Source organism: Physella acuta, unplaced genomic scaffold (assembly GCF_028476545.2).
Source record: "Physella acuta isolate Inbredline_101_S28 unplaced genomic scaffold, ASM2847654v3 ptg000291l, whole genome shotgun sequence".
In the NCBI taxonomy this organism is placed as follows: Eukaryota; Metazoa; Mollusca; class Gastropoda; family Physidae; genus Physella; species Physella acuta.
Window position 1 is genome coordinate 1016994 of NW_026731810.1, and position 27851 is coordinate 1044844.

The 27851-nt window shown below is 31.9% G+C and overlaps 2 pseudogenes; both read right to left on the reverse strand.

Annotated features, from left to right (window-relative positions):
- Positions 1–1440: 1440 nt before the first annotated feature.
- LOC131939751 (uncharacterized) lies at positions 1441–2032 on the reverse strand (annotated as a pseudogene).
- A 10963-nt stretch (positions 2033–12995) lies between these two features.
- LOC131939741 (eukaryotic translation initiation factor 3 subunit J-like) lies at positions 12996–24194 on the reverse strand (annotated as a pseudogene).
- Positions 24195–27851: the final 3657 nt, after the last annotated feature.

Below are 27851 nucleotides of genomic sequence, written 5' to 3' on the forward strand. Positions count from 1 at the left end.
TAACTCGGTGTCCGTGTATTTTGTAAAAAATATATCTGAATTTATTCCTAATTTGCCATACAGTCGATCTTTAAATAGCCGTTGCTACTCGTCTGTTTTCTTCTTCTGTTCTTTGTCTAGTCGTGTTAATTAAATTAAGTGTGATTGCTTTATTTGTTGTGGCTGTTTCATTGGTGGTTTTTAATATTTTCGCAAGTGTTTGCTATGCTTTCTGTACTAATAAACAATCTAAATACATGTGTTTCTCAGTTTCTTGTGTATCTTGTGTTTGACATGTTATTTTAACATTTTGATTGGACTTTGTATTTCGTGAAACTGGAGTTGTATTAAAAATCAGGCTGTATGTCACTTCCCTTTCTTTGGTGTAATGCGTTCATTATGTAGGTTTCTTAATGTATCTTTAATGTCTATTATATTGTGTTCCCTGGTCCAACTAATTCTCGGGTATAAGGATGTCGCTTGTTGTTTGATTAGGATGTCGTATATCTTTTTTTTTGTGTCTTCCCCAATAATGCTTTTGTTTCCTTGGAATATTGCTAGCGTTCCTTTATAATTATAAAAGCTGCCTATGTCATTTTCCCCATAGTGTGGTGTTATGATTTTTAATTTTAAAATGCCCTATGTAGTATTGTGCTAATGGATGATAATGTGGTTCTATCCTTATTCTATCCAGATGTTTTAATCGGAAGGTGTTTATTTTAGTATGAATGTCGCGTAGCCCTATACCTCCATATAATTGTTTTGTATTAAGGTTTTGTGGCTAAAGTTTCTAATCGTGTTTTTGAAAATAAACTCTCTAATGTGCTTGTTCGTTTTTTTAATAAATGAGTTGGGTATTGTAGAGTTCGTTGCTACGAAAATTATTTTTGGAATGATAGATCTGTTTACTAATGCAGCTCTGGCAAAAATGGTTGTAGTGCAGTATTGGTATTTTTCCAGATTGTGATTTATTTTATTTTTCAGTGTGGCCCAATTTTCATGGTCGTTTTTTGTGGAATCGCTGGTATAGGTTATTTCATAGATTCTGAGTTTGTCAGTTATTGTTATGTCTATGTGATAATTATCGTTACCTTTCCATTTGCATATACCCATTACTTTTGATTTTTCTGCGTTTATTTTTCCCCCGCTTTCTTTCTCAAAGTTGTTGAATTTTTTTATTACAGTCTGTATTGCTTTTTCTGTTTGTACTAAGAAAGTAGTGTCGTCTGCGTATGCAAGTATTTTCTTGCCTACCGGGTTTGGAATGTACAGTCCTTTAATCGAGTTGTCCTGTCTAATGTTTTCTAGTAGGGGTTCTAAGCTAAGGATGTATAGTAGGACAACCTTGTCTAACTGATTTCTGTATGTGAAAAGCGCTTGTAACACTGTTGTTTATTAATATATGACTATGTATTTCGACTTTTTTTTTTTTTTACATTAAGATGTTTATTACAAGAACAGTACAAATGATGAGAATCATGATGAAGTGTACAACCTGACTATAAATATCTCAGTTTTCTCCTGAACATGATGATAAACACATTTTTACAAGTTTGTGATTAAGTTCAAAATGAAAAGGAAAAAAAATTATATATATAATAGAACTAAGCAAATTCAGTTGTTTCTGTGGTGCCATTCGATGATACATTTGAGTCTGTCTTTGCCTTTTTCTTCGGACTTTCATCTTCTGCATCTTCACTTTCTTTTTCATCTACAGATCGCTTTTCTGCTGTTGTTTCTTCTGTTTTTTATTCTGTCTCTTCTGAGCTAGCATTTTCATTTGTATTTTCTTCTGAATCTTCTGTTTTTGTGTTTTCTTCTGTTTGTTCTTCTGCTTCAGCATCAGCCTCATCAGCTTTGCCTTTCACATCTTCAACTGTCTTTGCTACAATTGGATCTGTGGTCTCTTTTGTTTCTGACTCAACAGCAACATCACCCTTTGTTCCAGGCATTGTAAAATTGCGTGGTTTTCAGCGGACGACGACAGAAACGCTGTTGTTCCTTCCACGACAAAGAACGAGATGCGAACGAAACCCAGCCGCAGGCTTCACCCAGACTGTATGTATTTCGACTTGATTATTCAAGTCTCTAGATAATTGTGAAACGTCGTGCACAATAACTAGAAAATTTTTATTATAAAGTAAATATGAAGTAAGAAATTTGTGGTGTTTAAATTTTGTTATAAAAAGTAAATATTTATTTGATATATTAATGGTAAAGCAGAATAATTATACCAGACTAAATAAATTAAAATCTGTTAGTTCTAAAACTGTTTTATTCTATTTCGATGTGTATTTTAGAAATACAAATTAATTTTATTAATTTTTATTTAGTATTACACCTAATAGGAGTTATGCTACACAAATACAAAGCCAAAAATAAATTCGCGCTACTTTAAAGTATTGCGCGCAATGGTGTGAAATCGTATATCAGAACTTCAAATTCATCATAAGTTTATTAAATATATCTCTGTTTTGTCCGTCTTGATCAAATTCTTGTTGCCTTAATTTTTTATCGATTCCCATCTATATCAGAAAGGTATGATCGCGCCTTACAGTCCTTTTATATGATAATATGCGCAGTTTTTACATCGTTGGTAAAAGTTTTATTTTAAAAAAAAAATGTTATACCTAATTGCCACCAATAGGGCTGGTAAGTAGGTCACCAACCAGTTCTAAGGCTAATGCAGGTTTTATTGGGCCGTAGAACTGGTGTGTGACCTACTTACCAGACCTATTGAAGTATATGTAAGTAGCCTTTGGATAATAGTTGAGCACTGAAAGAGTGTTGATCAAGAGGAATTACCAATGAACAAATAGATCAGCCTCTGGAGTAAAATGTGACAATAAGGAGATTATATATATATATATATATATATATATATATATATATATATATATATATATATATATATATATATATATATATATATATATATATACAGGGTAGGGGACCCAGACATTTTTTTTAGTTCCGCCACTGACCGTAAGACGCGACCATACGTAGCTGATACAGGTAGGAAGTGATAAAATTATATGGAAACCAACATTTGATTAAGATGGAAAGGTGTATTGATCAAGAAGGATTACCAATGTACAAATAGATCATATACATATTTATGTATATATATATATATATATATATATATATATATATATATATATATATATATATATATATATATATATATATATATATATATATATATATGGGAGCTGGACGTTTTCCAGAAAGAGACTTGACCTAATGCCGTTTGCTCGAAGGCCGATTTCCCGAATGGACACTTGCCTAAATGCGACAGATGCCCGAAAGCCACTTGCCCGAACATACATTCCTCTTATGAAATTATCTTAATCCTGTTTTAAACTTTAGCGCTTTTTCTTCCACATCTTTTGAATGTAAATATATTTTAACCGACATTCATTTGATTATTATTGAAAAAAGTGTTATTTTTAAAGAAAACTACACTATAAATGGTCGATTACGATTGAATTGTAAACATTATATAAAGCGGATACTATCATTTTCTGCTCAACAAGACTATTTATTCAGAATAAGGGAAACAACCTTGCATAACAGAGTTATCGGTCCTGGATGCGAACAAAACATATTTTTATTGAGGGGGGGGGGTTAACACAAACCGTTGCGGAGTTTGTTGCCGCATGTTGTCATGTCCAAGTCCGTATCTGGCTTGTTGTCTCTAGACTCGGGTTACGCTACTGCGTCTGAGGCCATCGATTATGGTATAGGGATTGTTGATAGATACAAATTTTGATTAAAGAAAAGTTTTTTTTAAATACAAAGTTTTTCTTTTCAATGAAGATTGAAAAATCAATAAATAAATGTGAAATAAATCTCAAATCATAATTAAATTAAAACCTATGATTATGAGATTTCAAATAAATATATTTGAAGTATAGGCCTACTACTTCGATATTTTTTAATTAGAATCTATTACTTTATAAAAGGTCATAAACAATTTAAAGTGTCTAGTTTTGATAATATTTGATTACTAGGAAAAAAACTAAAATTGATCATGATAATTGAATATAAAATTTTAACAATATTTTTATATTACAAAATTAAATCCTAACCTTGGTAAAACACACATGCAAAATTTGCACGTTTCTTTAAAAGTTATATAGGGAGAGGTAGGGAATGCATAAACATTTGCTCTAGAAGTAACTATATATGTTTTCTAAGTTAAGTTATAAACGCTAACTTCATTGGACTTAACAAAAGTTCAAACGATTAAGTTTCACATATTTTTGTATAGTAGTAGCTAGTTTAGAAAATGGTATCAAATAACTTCACCAATCTATAAAATGTATTGTATAGACTTCCCCAGTCTAGAAAACGGTGTAGTACAAACTTCACTAGTCTAGAAAATGGTGTGTTACAAACTTCACTAGTCTAGAAAATGGTGTAGTACAAACTTCACTAGTCTAGAAAATGGTGTAGTTCAAACTTCATTAGTCTAGGAAATGGTGTAGTACAAACTTCACTAGTCCAGAAAATGGTGTAGTACAAACTTCACTAGTCTAGAAAATGGTGTAGTACAAACTTCACTAGTCCAGAAAATGCTGTAGTACAAACTTCCCAAAATAAAAACACCCAAATTTTCTCCAACAACAACCTGTCAACAGACACCAGCAGCGCGTTTATTTGCTGGCAGATCGAAGCTGTGAACCACAGGACGATCCTACAGTCAGATGAACGTGAGACGATATTCTCATGTAGCTCATGTTGTGTCTGGACGTTTTACCGTATTTCTGTCTCAATACGTCCAAGTTCGGTGTTTTTTATGTCATGTTTCTGCGTCGTAATAATAGATGATCACTTGAAACGTTGTTGTTGTAAGATAATGGAAGCTTTAAAGTAAAGTCACATTGACCCAGATTTTGACATTTACTTACTTTTTTTTTTATTGTATTTTTGGCTTAGCTAAATTTTGAATATTTGTTATAGCTACAGTTCCTTGATTTCAGATATTCTCTGCCAGTGATCGGAACCTGGGAATTAAAGAAATGATTCACTTTTTCTCCCGACCTCATATAAAGGTAGGGCCTATGTTAATTTTATTTTGATTTGTTGCCACATTTGTGTTAGGAATTAAGGAATTAAGGAACAAACTGTTGAATATACATTCAAAAATTAAACCCTTTATGTAATTTTAGTTGTACTCTCCATTTTCTTTTTTCCCCATCTATCTCCCTCTCCATCTATCTCCCCTCCATTTCTCTCCGCATATCGTTCCATCAATTCCATCATATCAGTTTTCATTTCCTGATATCCATTATTTTAAACGCCATCTACACAGCTTACTGTGTGAATATATCTCCTTAATCTTTTTTTTTTGTCATGTCCCTAGTAGAAAATTCGAATCTTCAGCGTATGCGACTTTTGGCAGTTAAAATCCTTTTATACAGTTTCATGTAATTTCTGTGTTTACCATTGTAAATGTCTTTCTATGTGTTGTTGTTCAGGATGTCGTTTAATATTTTTATGTGTTTTTTGTCAGTAGCACGACTTTGTAGTGTGTAGTCCCTAGGCCCACTCATCTTTGTCAGTAGCAAGCTTTTGTAGTGTGTAGTCCCTAGGCCCACTCATCTTGTCAGTAGAAAGCTTTTGTAGTGTGTAGTCCTTAGGCCCACTCATCTTTGTCAGTAGCAAGCTTTTGTAGTGTGTAGTCCTTAGGCCCACTCATCTTTGTCAGTAGCAAGCCTTTTCTTTTACTCTATGCTTTTTTTGTGAGATTGTCTTTTTATATTTCCATTTTTTCCTCTATGCTTTCGTCTTCACCTTTGGGGTTGAGTGGTCTTTTTTGTCTTCCGAATAAGAAATCTTTGACAATTCCTTTCTTTTAGTTGAGGGGTCATTGAATATGGTTCAGTTTATTTCGACTTGATAATTCAAGTCTCTAGATAATTGTTTACATAAAAGTATGCAAAGGAACGCTATTTAATATAAAACGCTTTCTTATAAAGTAAATATGATGTAAGAAATGTGTGGTGTTTGAATGTTGTAATAAAACGTAAGAATTCTTTTTTTGTTTTGTTAATGGTAAAGTTTTAGTATCATACCACACTGTAAAAATTAAAAACAGTTTTTTAAAAATATTTCTTTCCATTTCAATTATTTCCTTAGAAAAACAAATTTATTTTATTAATTTTTATTTAGTATTACACCTAATAGGAGTTAGCTAAACTAAAGCAAAGCCAAAAATAAATACGCGCAACATTAAAATATTTCGCAAAATGGTGTGAAATCTTTTGGATAAACTTTAATTTCATAATCAGATAATTAAATACATCGCTGTTCTTTATTTTCATATAATTGTATCACTTCCATCCTATTTCACATTCGTATGATCGCGTCTTACGGTCATTTAATTAACCAGACAAGATACGCGGAGTTTAATACGGTATTTGGATTATAAGCATTAAATGTTTATTTAATCATACTAAATTTTTTGTCCACTTATCTTTGTCAGTAGTAAGCCTTTGTAGTGTGTAGTCCCTAGGCCCACTCATCTTTGTCAGTAGCAAGCTTTTGTAGTGTGTAGTCCCTAGGCCCACTCATCTTTGTCAGTAGCAAGCTTTTGTAGTGTGTATTCCCTAGGCCCACTCATCATTGTAAGTAGCAAGCCTTTGTAGTGTGTAGTCCCTAGAGCCGATCATTTTTGTTAGTAGCAACTCATTTCTTTTCCTCCGTGCATTTTTTTTGTTAGATTGTGATTTTGAATTTGCCTTTGTTTCTTCTGTGCTTTTCTCTTTATATGAGAAGTTTGAGTTGTCTTTCGTGTCGTCCGAATAAGAAAACTTTGGCAGTTCCTCTCTAACGGTAAGGGACTCATTGAATACGGTTCAGTTTATTTCGACTTGATCTTTCAAGTCTCTAGATAATTGATTGAATTGTCTTTTCTAAGACTCTACTATCAAGTAGAAAAAAGTTTTTAATTTTTAGCGTAGGTTTACCTTGCAATGGTGGCTTTAGAATAACAGTTTTCATTATCGGATTGTAGTTTATTTCGACTTGATCATTCAAGTCTCTAGATAATTGTATATAATTACGCACATATTTACTAGAAAAAGTTTTTAATGAAGTAAATATGATGTAAGAAATGTGTGGTGTTTAAATGTTGTAATAAAACGTAAACATTTATTTTGTTTTGTTGATGGGAAATTGGAAAAATTATACCACACTAAATAAATTAAACATCTTTTGTTTAAAAAAAACTATTTCATTCCATTTCGATTATTTCCTTAGAAAGACAAATTAATTTTATAAATTTTTATTTAGTATTACACCTAATAGGAGTTAGCTAAACAAAAGCAAAGCCAAAAATAAATACGCGCAACATTAAAATATTGCGCAAAATGGTGTGAAATGTTTTGGATAAACTTTAATTTCATAATCAGATAATTAAATACATCGCTGTTCTTTGTTATCATATAATTATATCCTTTCCATCCTATTTCATCTACGTATGATCGCGTCTTTCGGTCACTTAACCTGACAAGATACGCGGTGTTTAATACGGTATTTGGATAATAAGCATTAAATGTTAATTTAATCATACTAATTTTTTGAAAAAAAATCTTTTTTTTTAAATTTGCAACCGATAAAATTATAGTTACATTTATAAAAATATGCTTTTTGGCAACAAAAATTTAGAGCCATTTGGAACCCACTTTTTAAGTCTTTTGTTGAACACTGAAGCTTTTAAAAGGTAAATCGTTGAAAATATAATGTAAAAAGCAAACATTAATTGACTTAATTTAACCTTTAATTTCCGTTAATTTAAATTTATTTGCTACACTCATAATGTTACAATTTACCTACATTTAAAGCAAGTTAACTAAACTTTTATTTATCATAATTGAATTTAAATACTACTGAACAATGTTTTGTATATTTCATTTAATTCTCATAAATACTTTTTTATAATATCCGGTCGTTGCCTTTTTTGCCGTGCTTTCCTAACTTTCCTCTCCACAATTTTACCTGCAGCCCGCTAAAAAACACTTGTCTATCGAGGTTTGTTTCTTCCTCCGTTTTAAAATGTTGCGGGAATCATTCTGGTAAAGGTCATTAACTTGCTCCACAAAATTGTTATTGGGTTTCTTGTAGCTCAGATTTTACTCGTATTTAACGCAAATCTGAGCTCTGAAAAAATCTTGTATGTTAGGGCACTTGTCTTACATGTTCTCTAAAGTTTACAAGCGCATTAATGTTATAATTTATTTAATTGGCCTTGATCATATTTTTATTTATTTTTTTGACTTGATTATTCAAGTCTCTAGAAAATTATAAAAACTAGTCGACAGCATTAAACAAGAAGAAACTCATTATAAAACAAATATATTGTGTGAAACTTACGGTGTTTAATTTTTAAAAGAACAAAAATTAAAAGAAAATAGTTAATGTTATTATTTTTAGTAGTAAAATTTCACATTAATTCCAGACTAGATATATAAAATCTTATTATTTTGAAAATATATTTTATTTTATTTGCTTTCTACTTCAGAAAAAAAATTATGTTTACACTAAAATATTTTCTTTCTTATTAAATAGGCGTTAAGCTACACAAAAGCAAAGCGAAACAATAAAAAATAAACCGGGAGTGATCTCCCCAAAACTTTCTCGAATATCTATATATATATAATTCTCTTCTGGGAGACGATAGAAAACAAGCTGTAAACGAGCTCCCTACCATCCCCACCCCTACATGGTCTTAGTGAGCTGTGGTTCACGCTATGTTTACCTTCGTGGAGTCAGGTTTAGTGACGGCTATTAGGGGCATATAATTTAGTTTGAAACGATTTTAAACGTTGGGGGGGGGGGGGGGGGGAGGAAGGGGGGGTTATGGTCCTTAACGAGCTACTTATAGTGTTTTAAAGAAATATTTTCAGTGTCAGCGTTGGTACTGTCGAATTCACAAATTATGAATTACTAAAAAGTAGAAAAAACAACAACTAAATAGCGGCGTATGTTATGCCGCGGGCCGGCTCGTTTTTATATAAAATAACAGGGGATGGGAACTCGGGATATAGACATGATTTTTAATCCATTTTAAATACTTAAAGTTTTAAAAATAGAATAAAATCTCGTAGACAAAAGAATTGCACACCAAGTGAACGCCAAATAAAAAAGTGCATAATAGTGCGCAATATTATTAGTACTTTAAAAATTTACATTAGTTTTTTGAGAAATCGGAAATAGCGTAAATTAGTACTTCCGGTCAACGAAAATTACTCAAAATTTGACAGAAGGTAGAAAATTAGATCTTTTACTTAAATGTGAAATTTCATTTATCTATCTGAAATAGTACTCAAGTTATAGGTTTTTGAAAAATTCAAAGTAGAAAAATTACCACTTCCGGTTATCGGAAATCGCTCAAAAGTTGATACGGATTAACGATTTTGATAAAATACTTATATATGAAATTTCATCAACCTAGCTGTAACGGTACTCAAGTAATCGTGTTTACATACACACACACACACACAGACACACAGACAGACACACAGACATACGGACAAGATTGCAAAATTATGTTTTTCCGTATCAGTGAGATGTAAAACGTCGAGATTTGTAAAAATCTCGTTTTTTTTTTTTTTTTTTTGCACGATTACAAGACTTTCTCTATAGGCTACTTCGTATATACGAGAAAGTAAAAATATACGCGCAACATCAAATTGTTGCGTGCAAGGGTGTGAAATCTTCTAGCTGAATTTTGACGTAATGATTAGAAAAGTTAAAATATATCGTTGTTCTGTGTGTCTTAATCAAGTGTTGTTTCCACACAGTTAAATAGATTCCAACCTGCAACTTCAAAGTATGGTCTTGTCTCACAGTCACGTGAACAGAGCAGAATTTTATCATAGTTACAAGTTGGCAAATGAATTATTCAAATAAAATTATGTATTATATATTCTCATCAACACTGTATTTATACTTCAGCGTTAGATGATTGTTGACCACTGAAAGTGTATTTATCAAGAGAGGTTGAACGATTTAGATCAGCATGTATCGTATAGTGTTGTGGTCTAAAGAAATAGAGCCGATTCACAACCATCCGAATCTGTTAAAAGATAAGTGTCTATAATTTGTGTGGGTACATGTACTGAAATCAGTTGCACAATATTCTCTTCCATATATTTTTTTTAGTGCGGCGTTTACTCGATGGTTTGATAAAATTCACTATTTAGTTCAGTCCGTCAGATTTTGGTACTTTGTTAAGTTTTAAGCTGTTGATTATTTTCCCTTTCATGTAACTTCCGTGTTTTCCATTGTAAAAATCTTTCAATGTGTTGTTGTTCAGGATGTCGTTTAATATTTTTATATGTTTTTTTTTTGTCAGTAGCAAGCCTTTGTAGTTTGTAGTCCCTAGGCCCACTAATCTTGTCAGTAGCAAGCGTTAGTAGTGTGTAGTCCCTAAGTCCACTCATCTTTGTCAGTATCAAGTCTCTTCTTTTCCTCCATGCAATGTTTTTATGACATTGTGATTTAGTATTTCCCTTTTTTCCTCTGTGCTTTCGTCTTCAGCTGAGGAGTTTGAGAAGAAAACTTTGGCAGTTCCTCTCTAACGGTAAGGGACTCATTGAATACTGTTCAGTTTATTTCGACTTGATCATTCAAGTCTCTAGATAATTGATTGAATTGTCTTTTCTAAGACTCTACTATCAACTAGAAAAAGGTTTTTATTTTTCAGCGTAGGTTTACCTTGCAATGTTGGCTTTAGAATTACAGTTTTCATAATCGCTTGCTTGTAGTTTATTTCAACTTTTTTTTCTTTCTTTCAGTTTTATTTTAAACGTATACACCACACACAACTGCTTAGGTTTAAGTTTGAACTTGATGAATAGCTTTTGTGAAAATTAGCTAGTTAAAAATGATTGCACACGGTTGATAAATTTTCTGTGCTCTGTTCTAAGATTCTTATAAGTGCTTAGGGTTGATTTTAATTCAGCACTATTTAACTTGGAAGTTGAAGAACTTCTAGTATCAACTTGTGGTAATACACATTCTGTGATATTCTCTAGGAATTCTGAGTTTGTACTTTCTTTTATTTCTTGTTTAAGAACATTCAAATCATTATAAGATACTTCATCCAACCATTCTTGCTGAGATTTCTGTAATGCCTTACTGTTTTTATGCACCAGTTTATTATACAAACGACCATCCTTTAATTCAAGAGGGGTTTGGTTTGAAGCATGAATACTTTGAGCCTCCAGAACACTATAAATTTTGTCACAACTCCCTTCTGTAAGAAGGGCAGCAGAAAGTTTTATTTCTACAGGCTTGGGTGATGCATGCTCATCATAAACAATTCTTTTTATTTTTTTTCTCACACAAACCCTGGCCTTTTTTCTAATAGTTTGAGAACATGTATCCCTTCTTACCATGTTTGTAGATTTGATAGAACACTGTATTACATTCAAGTGTTCCTTAGGAACACATTTCTTGTTTATCACAGCTTGTATTCTGCTTGTTTACATATGAGTACTTCTCTCAAAAGAACATTGCTTTCGTCCTACACTAAAGTCTCTCAGATACATAGAAGGTCTATTGAAGAGGAATTGATCAAAACAAGACATATCCACTCTCTCGTTCAAATCTTGACCTCTTGGTCCTCTAGTTGATGTAACAATAGGTACTACTTTGGAAGGTCTCATTATTGCCACAAATTCATGTAGCTCTGTGTAACAAGAATGATCAGAATATGGCATAATAAAAAAAATTTCTTTCATTTACAAAAGGAACCTTTACACCTGTAAAAATAGCAGTTGGAATTATAGCAATAATAGGTGTCTCATTATTTAGTAGTTTATCAACACTGGAGTTATTTTATTTGATGAGATGGTCCATAATCTACTTTTCTTTGAACACATAAAGGATGTAGTAAAAACATTGGTAGAAAAAAGTATTTGGCAAATCCTGTAACTATCAGGTGAAACTGTTATAGATTCATTTAAAATAGTGCCTAGCTTTGCCAGCATGGATTCTTTGCCCAAGTTATGAACACCTATAACAACTTGATGATTGGAATGCTGTTTTATAATGTTTAGAATCTCATCAAAGCATTGATCCCTACTGGGGAAAATACACTTTGGACTACAAAATGTATTATCAATAAACATCAAATCTATTTTTTCAGCCAAATGACGGCAGTCTTGAAGGACATTGTAGGAAACTCTAAAGTCCCCAGTATAAAAGACACTGCCGAAATCTCCTTGAAAGTAAAACATAACTGCTCCTGGACAGTGATTAGCATCAAACGCTGTAACAGTAAAGCTTTGTGAGGAACAAATTTGTATTGTTTTTTTCTTGATTAAGTGGAAGAACCACTAGCAAATCTGTGGGAAGCTGATATTTCAATTCCAAGAGTAATGCAGTGATTTCAGAACAATAAATTGTCTTTCTCCATGATGGTGTTAACCCAATGGTATGATCACCATGAAGATGAGTCAAAAAATGAATGTATTTGTCACTACTACCTTTATATTAAAATAGTCAACTGCTATTCTAGTTCCAGGAATTAAGTGCCCATTCATTGTGAGTATAAGTCAATACAATAAAACAGCATGATATTGAATGAAGTGAAGCTCTTTTTCCTTTTATTTAACTCGCTTACTCTGTTGTCATAGATTGAAACTGCCGAGCAAAATTTCGAGCACTTCTAACTCGGCACGAGGGTCTAGACCCCATGACAATGCAATCTGATGAGTGTTGGGAAATTGCACGAAAAGCGAAATGGCGAGGCGGTAAACTGCGAAATATACCTTGTTTTTTCGAGGGGAAAAAAGTATACCCGCATGCCGAAACGTCATTTAAGGTCAATACCTCGGTGAATTATTTTTCGCTCGGTTTATTTCAGTTTATTACGACTTTTTTTTATTTATTTATTTTTTATTTTTATTTATTTTGTTTTAAGTTTACACAAGTTTATTTCGACTTTTTTGTTTGTTATTTTGATATTTATTTCATCATTGAAAATCTGGTTTTGTATGTCCTCCTTGAAGAAAGTCATAGTCTATTTTCAAAAAAAGTTTCCTCAATAATTAGAATTATAAAAAGTATTAGAACCAGTTTTTATACTAGACTTGGTGTTTATCTTTCCATGCTATAAAATTACAGCAGCAAATATTTACATATTTAAGGACTAGGTAGTTTATTACACTACAAAAACATCAAGTACCTGCACTTGAAGTTGAATGTCTTTTTCTTCTTTTATAAGCAAAAGGCTTTATTTATATTACTTATTATTGATGCATATTTCTATTTCAAAAGAAAATACCACACATAATATGAATCATAGTGTACCATAATGATCAATTATTAAAAATCATAAATAAATGAAGATAAATGCTATAAACAAAACATTCATACAATAACTTTGACAACTGATTTTTTTTTTAAATGACCAAAACCAAGAGCATAACAAAAAATTTGAAAATGATGGATGGATAGTAAAACTTTTTTTTGACAATACAAGAATAAAGAAAATCAAATATGTTGGACTTCTTTTAGTTACTCTGTTTAACATGTCTAAAGGTCATTAAAAATTAGGCACAGTGGAAAGACAGCATAGTATGATGAGTAAAAAAAAAGAAAAAGAGACTATGTACAGGAGTGCTATATGAAATCATCCTCATCATCATCATAATATGCTCCTTCCGCAACATCTGCCAAACCTAAGTCATCAGCCTTGTCTACTCTAATTGTGGCCTTTGGTTTCTTTTTCTTTTGAGTCTTTGCCTGTTCTCTCCTTTGTCGTTCCTTTTCATGATACAGTGTATTTAATGAAATACCAATTCATTTGATGTCATCAGCAGGCAAGGTTAAGGTTAAATCATGGATAAGTTTTTCTATAAATGCTGAATACAGTTTGCTACTCTCAAAAAATGTTATTTTTGTTTTCAAAGCTTGTTCAAATTGATCAAACTGTTCTTTTGTTTCAGGATACATGCTGTCTATTCCAGATGCATCCCCTACACCAAATAAACCTTTAGCTAATTTTAAATCAGGTTCTTCTTGAATCTTTTGTAGTCTAATTTTCTCAGCCAGTTTTTCCTCTGGTGTCTTCTCAACCTTTTCTTCTTCCTTCTGTTTATTTCGACTTGATCATTCAAGTCTCTAGATAATTGTGCATCTTTAAACACATAATATCTAGAAAAAGCTTATAATAAAGTAAATATGATGTAAGAAATGTATGGTGTTTGAATGTTGTAATAAAACGTAAACATTTATTTTGTTTTGTTGATGGGACATTGGAAGAATTACAACACACTCAATAAATTAAACATCTTTTGTTTAAATTACTATTTTATTCCATTTTGATTATTTCCTTAGAAAAACAAATTAATTGTATCAATTTTTATTTAGTATTACACCTAATAGGAGTTAGCTAAACTAAAGCAAAGCCAAAAAAAGATACGCGAAAAATTTAAAATATTGCGCAAAATGGTGTGAAATCTTTTAGATAAACTTTATTTTTATAATCAGATATTTAAATACATCGCTGTTCTTTGTTATCATGTAATTGTATCACTTCCATCCTATTTCACCTACGTATGATCGCGTCTTACGGTCACTTAACCTGACAAGATGCGCGGTATTTACAACGGTACTTGGATAATAATTATTAAATGTTTATTTAATCATACTAAATTTTTTATAAAATATTTTTTTTTAAATTTGGCAGGCGATAAAATTATAGTTACATTTACAAAAATATGCTTTTTGGCAAAAAAATTTAGAACCATTTGGAACCAACATTTTAAGTCTTTTGTTGAACATTGAAGCTATAAAAAGGTAAATCGTTGAAAATATAATGTAAAAAGCAAACATTAATTGACTTGAGCTCATTAATTTATGTTAATTTAACATTAACTTTCAGTAACTTTAATTTATTTTCTACAGTCATAATGCTACAATTTACCTACATTTAAAGCAAGTTAACAAAACTCTATTTAACATAATAGAATTTAAATACTACTGAACAATGTTTTGTATATTTCATTTAATTCTCATAAATACTTTTTTTTAATATCTGGTCTTTGCCTTTTTTGCCGTGCTTTCCTAACTTTCCTCTCCACAATTTTACCTGCAGCCCGCTAAAAACACTTGTCTATCGAGGTTTGTTTCGTTTTCCGTTTCAGCATATTGCGGGAATTATTCTGGTAAAGGTCATTAACTAGCTCCACAAAATTGTTATTGGGTTTCTTGTATCTTAGATTTTACTCGTATTTAACGCAAATCTCTTATGTTAGGGCACTTGTCTTACGAATTACCAATATATATGTAAAAGTTTGAACTTCTCTACAGATAACAGGCCCTTAATGTTATATTTGATTTAATTCAGCATGATATATTTTTATTTATTTATTTGATCATTCAATTCTCTAGATAATTATAAAAATAGCCGACAAGAAGAAACTCATTATAAATCAAATATATTGTGTGAAATTTACGGTGTTTAATTTTAAAAAGAACAAAAATTAAAAGAAAATAATTAATGTTGTTATTTTTAGTAGTAAAATCTCACATTTATTCCAGACTAAATAGATAAAAAAAATTATTTTGAAAATATATTTTATTTCATTTTGATTTCTACTTTAGAAAAAATTATTTTCACACTAGAATATATTCTTTCTTATTAAATAAGAGTTAAGCTACACAGAAGCAAAGCGATAATAGTTTAGCACTGAAGGTGTTCGGATCAGCCTCAGGCGTAAAATGTGACAGCAAGGAGATTATACATATATATATATATATATATATATATATATATATATGACGTCACACTCTCTTGACTCACGCATCGTAATTTTTTTTGACTTCGTGAAGTCGGCCTACTTACAATAATTATTATTACTAAATAGGTGATCCGTTTTTGCTACAAAAAATACTAATAGCTTTATTATTTACTCTTTTATGTATATAAACAGTATAAATAACATATGCGAATAATTTTGGAAGTTATCTGCTAATTACGGTTAGTCTCGTTTTCACGACATCCGGCAATAAGACATAAAATGGAAATTGGGTGCCAAGCAGGTATATTGAAATACGATGCATCGCCAAGCGGTCATTCATTCAAGTATGATTATAAATAAGTAAGGGATCTACAATATAGTCTTCGCCTATATATAAAAGTGCACTTTAGAACGTTACGGTCTATGTGGTAGGTGAAGTAGAGTTCACCTGTTTCATTGACATTGGCATATGGAGAGAGAGCGATGCTGGAATAATGTGATCATGTTGCTGGGTACAAAATAGTCTTTTACCGAATACTTTCAACGATTCCCACCTACATCAGCAACGTATAAGCGTGTATAACGGTCAAGTGAACTCATCAGTTACTCTGTGTTTACATTGCTGCTTGTTAGAAAAGGTATTTTTAAATTAATAAATTTATTTGCTACACATTTTTGTCAACCCTTTTATGTATGTTTGTTTGATTTTCAAATAAGGAACTTTTATTTTAAAAAACGTAACTTGCATCAAACTAAATAATTGAAAATATATAAAGAAGTAAAAACATGTTTTATAAAATGTTTTAAACTTGGGGATTAATTGACTTGATCTAATAAAGGAAGTTTGGTGGAGATGTAGGGAGGAGCAAATAAGCGGATGATCTTCACTTCGTTCACGCATTCTGTACACTGTTAAGACTAAACCTTTTCGGTTTGTTTCTTCCTACGTTTCAACATGTTGCTGGAATTATTTTGTCGATGGTCAATAAAAAACTACAAAAAATTGTTGATTAGGTTTTTTGTATCTCAGATTTTACTCGTATTTTCAAGCAAATCATTATAGCTCTAAAAAATCTCGTATGTGAGGGCACTTGTCTATCGAAGTATCAATATACGTATAAGTTTGAAATCCCCCCCCCTCCTTCCCCAGTTTACTGGCACATATTATAATTTTATTAATTCGACTTGATCATTTTTTTAATTTATTTTTTTACTAACAATTATTTAGCAAATGATTTAAATGTACTTTTTTTTTCGACTTAATCATTCTTTTTTTTTTTTTTTTTTTTTTTTTTTTTTTTTTTTTTTTTTTTTTTTTTCTTAATCATTCAAGTCTCTAGATAATTAATTTTAAACAAAGCAACAATTACCCAAAATAAGCTTTATATTATAAAACTAAAATGATGTATAAAATTTATGGTGTTTAAATTTTATAAGAACTTTGAATAATTAATGTTAGAGTTGTTGGTGGTAAAATTTCACATTTATACCAGACTTAATATATAATAAGCTATTATTTTCAAAATCTACTTTATTTCATTTTGATTTCTTCTTTAGAAATAATATACATTTTTTCTTACTTAATATTTTTCTTAAGCCAAAAAAAAAGCAACGTGCAGCATTGAAGTAATCCGCGCAATGGTGCAAAATCTTCTAGCGGAATTTTAATTTCATGATATGAAAGTTAAATACATCGTTGTAGTGTGTAATCCCTATGTCCACTCATCTTTTTCAGTAGCAATCCTTTGTAGTGTGTAGTCCCTAGGTCCACTCATCTTTGTCGGTAACAAGCCTTTTCTTTTCCTCCGTGCATTTTTTGTTAGATTGTGATTTTGTATTTCTTTTTTTTTCTCTGTGCTCTTCTCTTTATATGAGGAGTTTGAGTGGTCTGTTGTGTCGTACGAATAAGAAAACTTTGACAGTTCCTCCCTATCGGTTACAGTGGGTCATTGAATATGGTTCAGTTTATGTTTTACTTTCTTTCTGTGTGCCTCAGACATATAATTTTCATCGTAGGTTTACCATGCAATGTTGGTTTTAGAATTACAGTTTTCATTGTAGTTTATTTTGACTTGATTATTCAAGTCTCTAGATAATTGTATACTTTAGATAACATATTCACTAGAAAAAGATTATTATGAAGTAAATATGATGTAAGAAATGTGTGGTGTTTAAATGTTGTAATAAAACGTAAGCATTTATTTTGTTTTGTTAAATAGTAAAGTGGAAGCATTATAGTACACTAAATACATTAATAACTTTTTGTTAGAAAAACGATTTCATTCTATTTCGATTTGAACTTTAGAAATACAAATTGATTTTATTAATTTTTATTTAGTATTACACCTAATAGGAGTTATGCTTAAAAAAACAAAGCTAAAAATAAATACGCGCAACTTTAAAGTATTGCGCTTAATGGTGTGAAATCGTATAGCTGAACTTTATAAATTGATAATAAAGTAATTAAATGCATCGCTGTTTTGTCTGTATCAAATTCTTGTTGCCTTAATATTTTATCGAATCTCATCAATTTCAGAAACATATGATCGCGTCTTACAGTTATTTAACCTGATAAGATGCGTAGTTTTTACATCGTTACTACTTTGTTAAAGTATTATTTTAATGTTTTTAAAATGTTACACATAATTGCCACCCATTGAAATATATATAAGTAGCCTTTGGATAATTGTTTAACAAATAGATCAAAGTGTGACACTGAGGAGATTATATATATATATATATATATATATATATATATATATATATATATATATATATATATATATATATATATATATATATATGAGAGCCGGACGTTTTCCAGAAAGACGCTTGACCTAATGCCTTTTGCCCAAGGGCCGATTGCCCAAAAGCGACAAATGCGTGAATGGACACTTATCCGATGTGTAGGGCGCGATTCGATTCTACTCAATATACGGGATGTAAAACAAAACTATTTAAATGTTGAAACCTTTATCCGATCGCCATGAAACTGTGGGGAGTTGTTAAGAACACGCCTGGGGTGCTTTCTGCAGATATCTTCCTTTAATTTCGCAAGGACGGCGCCCCTGAAGGGTGCGATTTTTCTATGTATACGAAATTATAAAAGTATGGCGGCTACTTAAGCTTTAAGGAGCACCCTATAATATTGACATTGTGGCACAAAACATTCGTAGATTAAACTTAGCAATGGGCCGTACTCGTCGCCCCTGCTGTATTGTAATTGGGGGGCACCCGAGAGTGACCTGCTATGTCCCCTACACCTAAACGGTCGACGAAGTGTGTTCTAACTCACTATAACTGAGAATGATTAATGTACATTCCAGGCTTTCATACACCACGCCGTGTGGCGTGCTGGGCGGTAGTGTAAGCAAACCCCTGCCTCGATACATATGATCCAAGAAACGTAGCGCATGCATTTCTTACATTTTAATTATTTAACTTAAGAAAACAAAGTCACTATATTTCCTCCGCGTCAGCATTGAAATGCGTTTTAATTATATTTCGCACCAACATTTACTCGCGCCAATCTATACTCGGAACATGTATCATAGCGGTAACGCTTTGATAAAATCCTCTTAAATATTTTGTCAGACTTTCTTGTAGCCCCGCGGCAACGCGCGGGGACGAGCACGCTAGAAAATGATAAATTCTATCCACAAACTGTGAAACCTGCTGCTCTCAAATTTTACTCGAGTTTATAAACATAACACTTTATCTAGACGGCGTCTCATATCTAAAAGTAATTTATGATAGGGCACTTGTGTATTGAGCTACCACAGCGTATCTAAGTTTGAAGTTAGCATTACCTTAGTTTACAGGTCCTACATAATTAAAATTAGAAGTTCTTTTTTTCGACTAAATATTTGTCAATAAATAATTAAATAACATCAAAAATCGATTTAAGTTTAAAAGGAACTTAAAACAATATTTTATTTTTGTGTATGGTAAAGTTAAACATGTATTCCGCAAACAATACATTTTTTTAATTTAAATTTCTACCTTAGAAATAAAAATGTATTTTATTATGTTTTAGTTATTTAGAAACATGATGCACACAAAACCAAAGACAATTGAATAAAAAAAAACTGTTTGAGGACTGTATAGATATTTTTGTCACTTATGTCTTAATTAATGTTCTTTTACCAGATACTTACAACGATTCCCACCTACAATAGCAACGTATAAGCGTGTATGATCCGTTACTTTGTGTTTACATTGCTGCTTGTTAGAAAAAGTATTTTTAAATTAATAAATTGTATTTGCTACACATTTTTGTCAACCCTATTGTTTTTCTTTTATAAATAAGGAACTTTATTCGTTAAAGATTTAAATTGCATCAAAACTAAATAATTGAGAATATAAAGAAATACAAACATGTTTTATGAAATGTTTTAACCTAGGGCATTAATTGACTTGAGCTTATAGAGCACGGGTTCCCAACCTGGGGGTCGAGACCCCCTTGGGGGTCGCGAAGGGCTTTCTGGGGGGTCGCCAACTGGTATACTAAACCTAAGTAATGAGAAACAAAAAAAAATATTAAAATAAAAATATTAAACTGAAAGCATAAACAACTTTAAATAGGATTAAAAAACTCATCAGAGAACAGTGAGAATAGGTGAGGTAGAAAGTAAAAGGACAGCTGACAGCCGCTTTGGCACCAGGCCCAACCCCACAGCCGTGCTGTAGCCAGACCCGTGGCGACTATTCCATGCTTGCCACTGCTGAAGAGCCGACTTTTTCGAATATCGTTAAATGGGGAATGTTATTTTATTCAGAATGCATCCCTCTACCGAAGTATTTTAGTTATTAGTATCCTACAGTGGAGCCAGGTACTGGACCGTGGGGAACAAGTAGTGTGGAAGATAAGCACTGTGAGAACCGAAGGACAGAAGCGACCGATACAGTTATCAAACCTATATCTAAGCCAGTTAGTCAGAGTTGAGGGCTACTTGGCTATGTGAGACACCTCCTGAGCCAGTGGTGTCCGTAAAGAAAGAAAAAACAAAGTTATTGGTTTCTAAAGTGGATTGGGATTGTCCTATAGTTATATTATTTGATAACTAACTTAATCATAGCAAAGCTAGCTAAAACGATTTTTTTGTGCGAAACATGTTTTTCTATGAATCAATATTAGTTCATAGTGGTTCTTTAAAAACTGGGAAATTTTGTAAATTGTAACTTTGGCTCTTTCGTCTCAAAAGGTTGCCGACCCTGCTGTATGTGAAAAGCGCTTGTAACTGTTGTTTTTAAATAAATGACTATGTATTTCGACTTGATTATTCAAGTCCCTAGATAATTGTTAAACGTCAGGCACAATAACTAGAAAATTTTTATTATAAAGTAAATATGATGTAAGAAATTTGTGGTGTTTAAATTTTGTTATAAAAAGTAAACATTTATTTGATATATTAATGGTAAAGCAGAATAATTATACCAGACTAAATAAATTAAAATGTGCTTGTTCTAAAACTGTTTTATTCTATTTCGATGTGTATTTTAGAAATACAAATTAATTTTATTAATTTTTATTTAGTATTACACCTAACAGGAGTTATGCTACACAAATGCAAAGCCAAAAATAAATACGCGCATCTTTAAAGTATCGCGCGCAATGGTGTTAAATCTTATATCTGAACTTCATATTCATCATAAGTTAATTAAATACATCGCTGTTTTCTCTGACTGTATCAAATTCTTGTTGCCTTAATATTGTATCGATTCCCATCTATATCAGAAAGGTGTGATCACGCCTTACAGTCATTTTATATGATAGAATGCGAAGTTTTTATATCGTTACAACTTGGTAAAAGTTATATTAAAAAAAATGTTATACATAATTGCCATAATTGGTAAGTAGGTCACCAACCAATTGTAAGGCTGATGCCGGTTTTATTGAACCGTAGAACTGGTTGGTTACCTACTTACCAGGCCTATTGAAGTATATGTAAGTAGCCTTTTGATAATAGTTGAGCACTGAAGGTGTATTGATCAAGAGGGAGCTGGACGTTTTTCAGAAAGAGACTTGACCTAATGCCGTTTGCTCGAAGGCCGATTCCCCGAATGGACACTTGCCTAAATGCGACAAATGCCCGAAAGCCACTTGCCCGAACATACATTCCTCTTATGAAATTATCTTAACGAGCCGGCCCGCGGCATAACATACGCCGCTATTTAGTTGTTTCTAATTTTCAATAATTCATAATTTGTGAATTCGACAGTACCAACGCTGACACTGAAAATATTTCTTTAAAACACTATAAGTAGCTCGTTAAGGACCATAACCCCACCCACCCCCCCCCTCCCTCCCCCCCCTCCCCCCCCCCCCCCTACGTTTAAAATAGTTGGCTCTGCTTGTAAACATTTAGAGTGAACACAGCTCACTAAAACCATGTAGGGGTGGGGAGGTAGGGAGACCGTTTGCAGCTTGTTTTCTAACGGCTCGAAGAGGAGAATTATATATATAGATAATGTTTTAAAATTTAGCGCTTTTTCTTCCACATTTATTGAATGTAAATATATTTTACCCGACATTCATTTGATTATTATTTAAAAAAGTGTTATTTTTAAAGAAAACTACACTATAAATGGTCGATTACGATTCATTTGTAAACAATATATAAAGCGGATACTATCATTTTCTGCTAAACAAGACTAGGTATTCAGAATAAGGGAAACAACCTTGCATAACAGAGTTATCGGTCCTGGATGCGAACAAAAAATATTTTATTTGGGGGGGGGGGAGGTTTACACAAACCATTGCGGAGTTTTTTGCCGCATGTTGTCATGTCCAAATCTGTATCTCGCTTGTTGTCTCTAGACTCGGGTTACGCTACTGCGTCTGATGGCCATCGATCATGGTATAGGGATTGTTCTAAGATAGATACAAGTTTTGATTATAAAAATGTTGCTTTTTTTTAAAAAAAAAACACGTTTTTCTTTTCAATGAAGATTGGAAAATCAATAAATAAATGTGAAACAAATCTCAATTCATAATTAAATTAAAACCTACCCACTGAAGTTTTAAATGCATAAAATTATGAGATTTTAAAGAAATATATTTGAAGTATAGGCCTACTACTTCGATATTTTTTAATTAGAATCTATTACTTTATAAAAGGTCATAAACAATTTAAAGTGTCTAGTTTTGATAATGTTCGATTACTAGGAAAAAAACTAAAATTGATCATGATAATTGAATATAAAAATTTAACAATATTTTATATTACAAAATTAAACCCTAGTCTTAGTAAAATACACATGCAAAATGTGTATGTTTCTTTAAAAGTTATATAGGGAGAGATAGGGAATGCATAAACATTTGCTCTAGAAGTAACTATATATGTTTTCTAAGTTATAAACGCTAATTTCCTTGTACTTAACCAAAGTTCAAACGATTAAGTTTCACATGTTTTTGTATAGTAGTAGCTAGTTTAGAAAATGGTATCAAATAACTTCACAAGTCTATAAAATGTATTGTATAGACTTCACTAGTCTAGAAAATGTTGAGTACAAACTTTACAATTCTAGAAAATGGTGTAGTACAAACTTTACTATTCTAGAAAATGATGTAGTACAAACTTCACTAGTCTAGAAAATGGTCCAGTACAAACTTCACTAGTCTAGAAAATGGTGTAGTACAAACTTCACTAGTCTAGAAAATGGTCTAGTACAAACTTCACTAGTCTAGAAAATGGTGTAGTACAAACTTCACTAGTCTAGAAAATGGTCTAGTACAAACTTCACTAGTCTAGAAAATGGTTTAGTATAAACTTCACTAGTCTAGAAAATGCTGTAGTACAAACTTCCCAAAATAAAAACACCAAATTTTCTCCAACAACAACCTGTCAACAGACACCAGCAGCGCGTTTATTTGCTGGCAGATCGAAGCTGTGAACCACAGGACGATCCTACAGTCAGATGAACGTGAGACGATATTCTCATGTAGCTCATGTTGTGTCTGGACGTTTTACCGTATTTCTGTCTCAATACGTCCAAGTTCGGTGTTTTTTTATGTCATGTTGGTGCGTCGTAATAATAGATGACCACTTGAAACGTTGTTGTTGTAAGATAATGGAAGCTTTAAAGTAAAGTCACATTGACTCCAATTTTGACATTTATTTACTTTTTTTTTCATTTTTTTTTTTTGGCTGAGCTAAATTTTGAATATTAGTTATAGCTACAGTTCCTTGTTTTCAGATATCCTCAGCCGGTGATCGGAATCCGGGACTTCAAGGTATGTTCATTTTATTTTAATTTGTTGCCTCATTTATGTGAGGAAGTGAGGAACAAACTGTTGAATATACATTCAACAATTAAACCCTTTATGTAATTTTAGTTGTACTCTCCATTTTCTTTTTTTTTACACAATCTCTCACTCTCTCCATCTATGTTCCCTCCATTTGTCTCCGCATATCGTTCCATCAATTCCATCATCATATCAGTTTTCATTTCCTGATATCCATCATTAAAACGCCATCTACACAGCTAACTGTGTGAATATATCTCCTTAATCCTTTTTTTGTCCTGTCCCTAGTAGAAAATTCGAATCTTCGGCGTATGCGACTTTTTCCTTGGCTGTTGTGTTTGGCAGGTAAAATTCTTTTACACAGTTTCATGTAATTTCCGTGTTTACCATTGTAAATGTTTTTCAATGTGTTGTTGTTTAGGATGTCGTTTAATATTTTATATGTTTTTTGTCAGTAGCACGACTTTGTAGTGTGTAGTCCCTAGGCCCACTCATCTTTGTCAGTAGCAAGCCTTTTCTTTTCCTCTATGCTTTTTTTTTTGAGATTGTCATTTTGTATTTCCATTTTTTCCTCTATGCTTTCGTCTTCACCTTTGGGGTTGAGTGGTCTTTTGTGTCTTCCGAATAAGACATCTTTGACAATTCCTCTCTTTAAGTTAAGGGGTCATTTAATATGGTTCAGTTTATTTCGACTTGATAATTCAAGTCTCTAGATAATTGTTTGCATAAAAGCAACCCAAAGAACGCTATGAAATGTAAAAAGCTTTTTATGAAGTAAATATGATGTAAGGAATGTTTGGTGTTTACATGTTGTAATAAAGCGTAAGAATTATTTTTTTTTGTTTTGTTAATAGTAAAATTTTAGAATCATACCACACTATAATAATTAAAAACTTTTTTAAAAAACTATTTTATTCCATTTCTATTATTTCCTTAGAAAAACAAATTGATTTTATTAATTTTTATTTAGTATTACACCTAATAGGAGTTAGCTAAACTAAAGCAAAGCCAAAAATAAATACGCGCAACATTAAAATATTGCGCAAGATGGTGTGAAATCTTTTGGATAAACCTTAATTTCATAATCAGATAATTAAATACATTTCGGTTCTTTATTTTCAGATAATTGTATCACTTCCATCCTTTTTCACCTACGTATGATCGCGTCTTACGGTCACTTAACCTGACAAGATACGCGGTGTTGAATACGGTATTTGGATAATAAGCATTAAATGTTTATTTAATCATACTAAATTTTTGTCCACTCATCTTTGTCAGTAATAAGTATTTGTAGTTTGTAGTCCCTATGTCCACTCATCATTGTAAGTAGCAAGCCTTTGTAGTGTAAAGTCCCTAGGTCCAGTCATCTTTGTTGTTAGTAGCTAGTCATTTCTTTTCTTCCGTGCATTTTTTTTTCGTTAGATTGTGATTTTTTATTTGCCTTTGTTTCTTCTGTGCTGTTCTCTTTATATGAGGAGTTTGAGTGGTCTTTTTTGTCGTCCGAATATGAAAACTTTAGCTGTTCCTCTCTAACGGTAAGGGACTCATTGAGTACGGTTCAGTTTATTTCGACTTGATCATTCAAGTCTCTAGATAATTGATTGAATTGTCTTTTCTAAGACTACTATCAACTAGAAAAAGGTTTTGTCAGCGTAGGTTTACCTTGCAGTGTTGGCTTTAGAATTACAGTTTTCATTATCGGCTTGTAGTTTATTTCGACTTGATCATTCAAGTCTCTAGATAATTGTTTATCTTTAGCTACATATTATCTAGAAAAAGCTTATAATGAAGTAAATATGATGTAAGAAATGTGTAGTGTTTAAATGTTGTAATAAAACGTAAACATTTATTTTGTTTTGTTGATTGGAAATTGGAAGAATTAAAACCACACTAAATAAATTAAACATTTTTTTGTTTCAAAAACTATTTTATTCCATTTTCTATTCTATTCCATGAAATAGAGCTGATGCACAACCAATCGAATCTATTAAAAGATATGTGTCTATAATTTGTTTGGGTATATGTGTTGAAATTAGTTGCACAGTATCCTCTGCCATATATTTATATTCTTTAGTGCGGCATTTACTCGATGGTTTAATAACATTCTTTAGTTAGTCCAATCCGCCAGGTTAAGTTTTAAGCTGCTGATTGTTTTCCTTAAGTCTGTCTATGTTTTCCTTTGTAAATGTCTTTTAATGTGTTGTTGTTCAGGATGTCGTTTAATATTTTTATTTTATTTTTGTCAGTAGCAAGCCTTTGTAGTGTGTAGTTCCTATGTCCTCTGTGATACCTAACCCATCATCAATGTACCGCCGATATTAGCCAACACCTGCGATCAATCAACAATGAAGACGGTCTTCCTGTGGCCAAACACTTCAACAAGAGTGGGCATGACTTAAAAAAGGACTTTTGTGTAACCGCCGTTCGGTTTTGCCACAATTTTAAAAATCGCCTTAGCACTGAAACGCGACTAATACTTAAATTTGGTACACGGGCACCCGATGGTTTGAATGAACAGGTATCTTTCACCTAACAACCCCCCCCCCCTCCCGCATACACCACGCCCCCAACCCCACCCCTATACGGTGTCCAAGCGTCCTTCTCACGCGTCTTTTCTTTTGGATATCGTGGCTAGCAGACAAGACGTGTTTTCACTGTCGAGCTAAGTCAAAAAATGTGTTACTGTTTGTCTTTATTTGTCTAATCTGTAATCACACTGTTGTGTGCTGACGAAGACCTTGGGTCGAAACGTCCATAGTACTTGTAACTGTCTTTAACTTGTGAGGTAACTAATACTATCTGTTTTATTACTAATTACATTAACCTCACTGCAGCTACCATTTGTTTTTTAATCTATTTAACTGTGTGGAAACAACACTTGATTAAGACACACAGAACAACTATATATTTTAACTTTTCTTAACATTAATTTAAAACAATTTAATGCTGTGCGTATATTTTTTTTTTATTTCTTGGCTTTTCTTTTGTATAGCTTAACTCCTAATTAATAAGAAAGAAAATATTTTAGTGTGAAAATTATTTTTTTCTAAAGTAGAAATCAAAATGAAATAAAATATATTTTCAAAATAATACAATTTTATATATCTAGTCTGGAATAAGTGTGACATTTTACTACTAAAAATACTAACATTAATTATTTTTTTTAATTTTCGTTCTTTTTAAAATTAAACACCGTAAATTCCACACAATATATTTGTTTTATAATGAGTTTCTTCTTGTTTAATGCTGTCGAGTATTTTTTATAATTATCTGGAGACTTCAATGATCAAGTAAAAAAAATAAATAAAAATATGATCAAGTGTTACGTCCGGGTTAGCTTCGAATTCAAGAACAACACTTCGTGTATAACTTCACTCCTTTTATTTGTCTCAATGCATTCAAGCGTACCATAACAGCCCTCGTCCTAACCGCTACTAACCCGCTGACTGTCAACTAACTAACCCTGACAACCATTCACTCCAGCTTTTATACCGCATTCGACCTTGGGATAACAATACACAAACACACCGGGGTTAACAATATTCTAGGGTAAACTCAACTCACACACTCACTCTCCCCTAATTCTAGATCATTCTATCCTATTCTAGTCTAACCTACACTGACCCGTAACATCAAGTCATATTAAATCAATTATAACATTAATGGACGTGTAAACTATAGGGAATTTCAATCTTTGACGTAAACGTTGGTAATTCGTAAGACAAGTGCCCTAACATAAGAGATTTTTCAGAGCTCAGATTTGCGTTACATACTTGTAAAATCTGAGATACAAAAAACCGAATCACAATTTTGTGGAGCTATTTAATGACCTTTACCAGAATGATTCCCGCAATATGTTG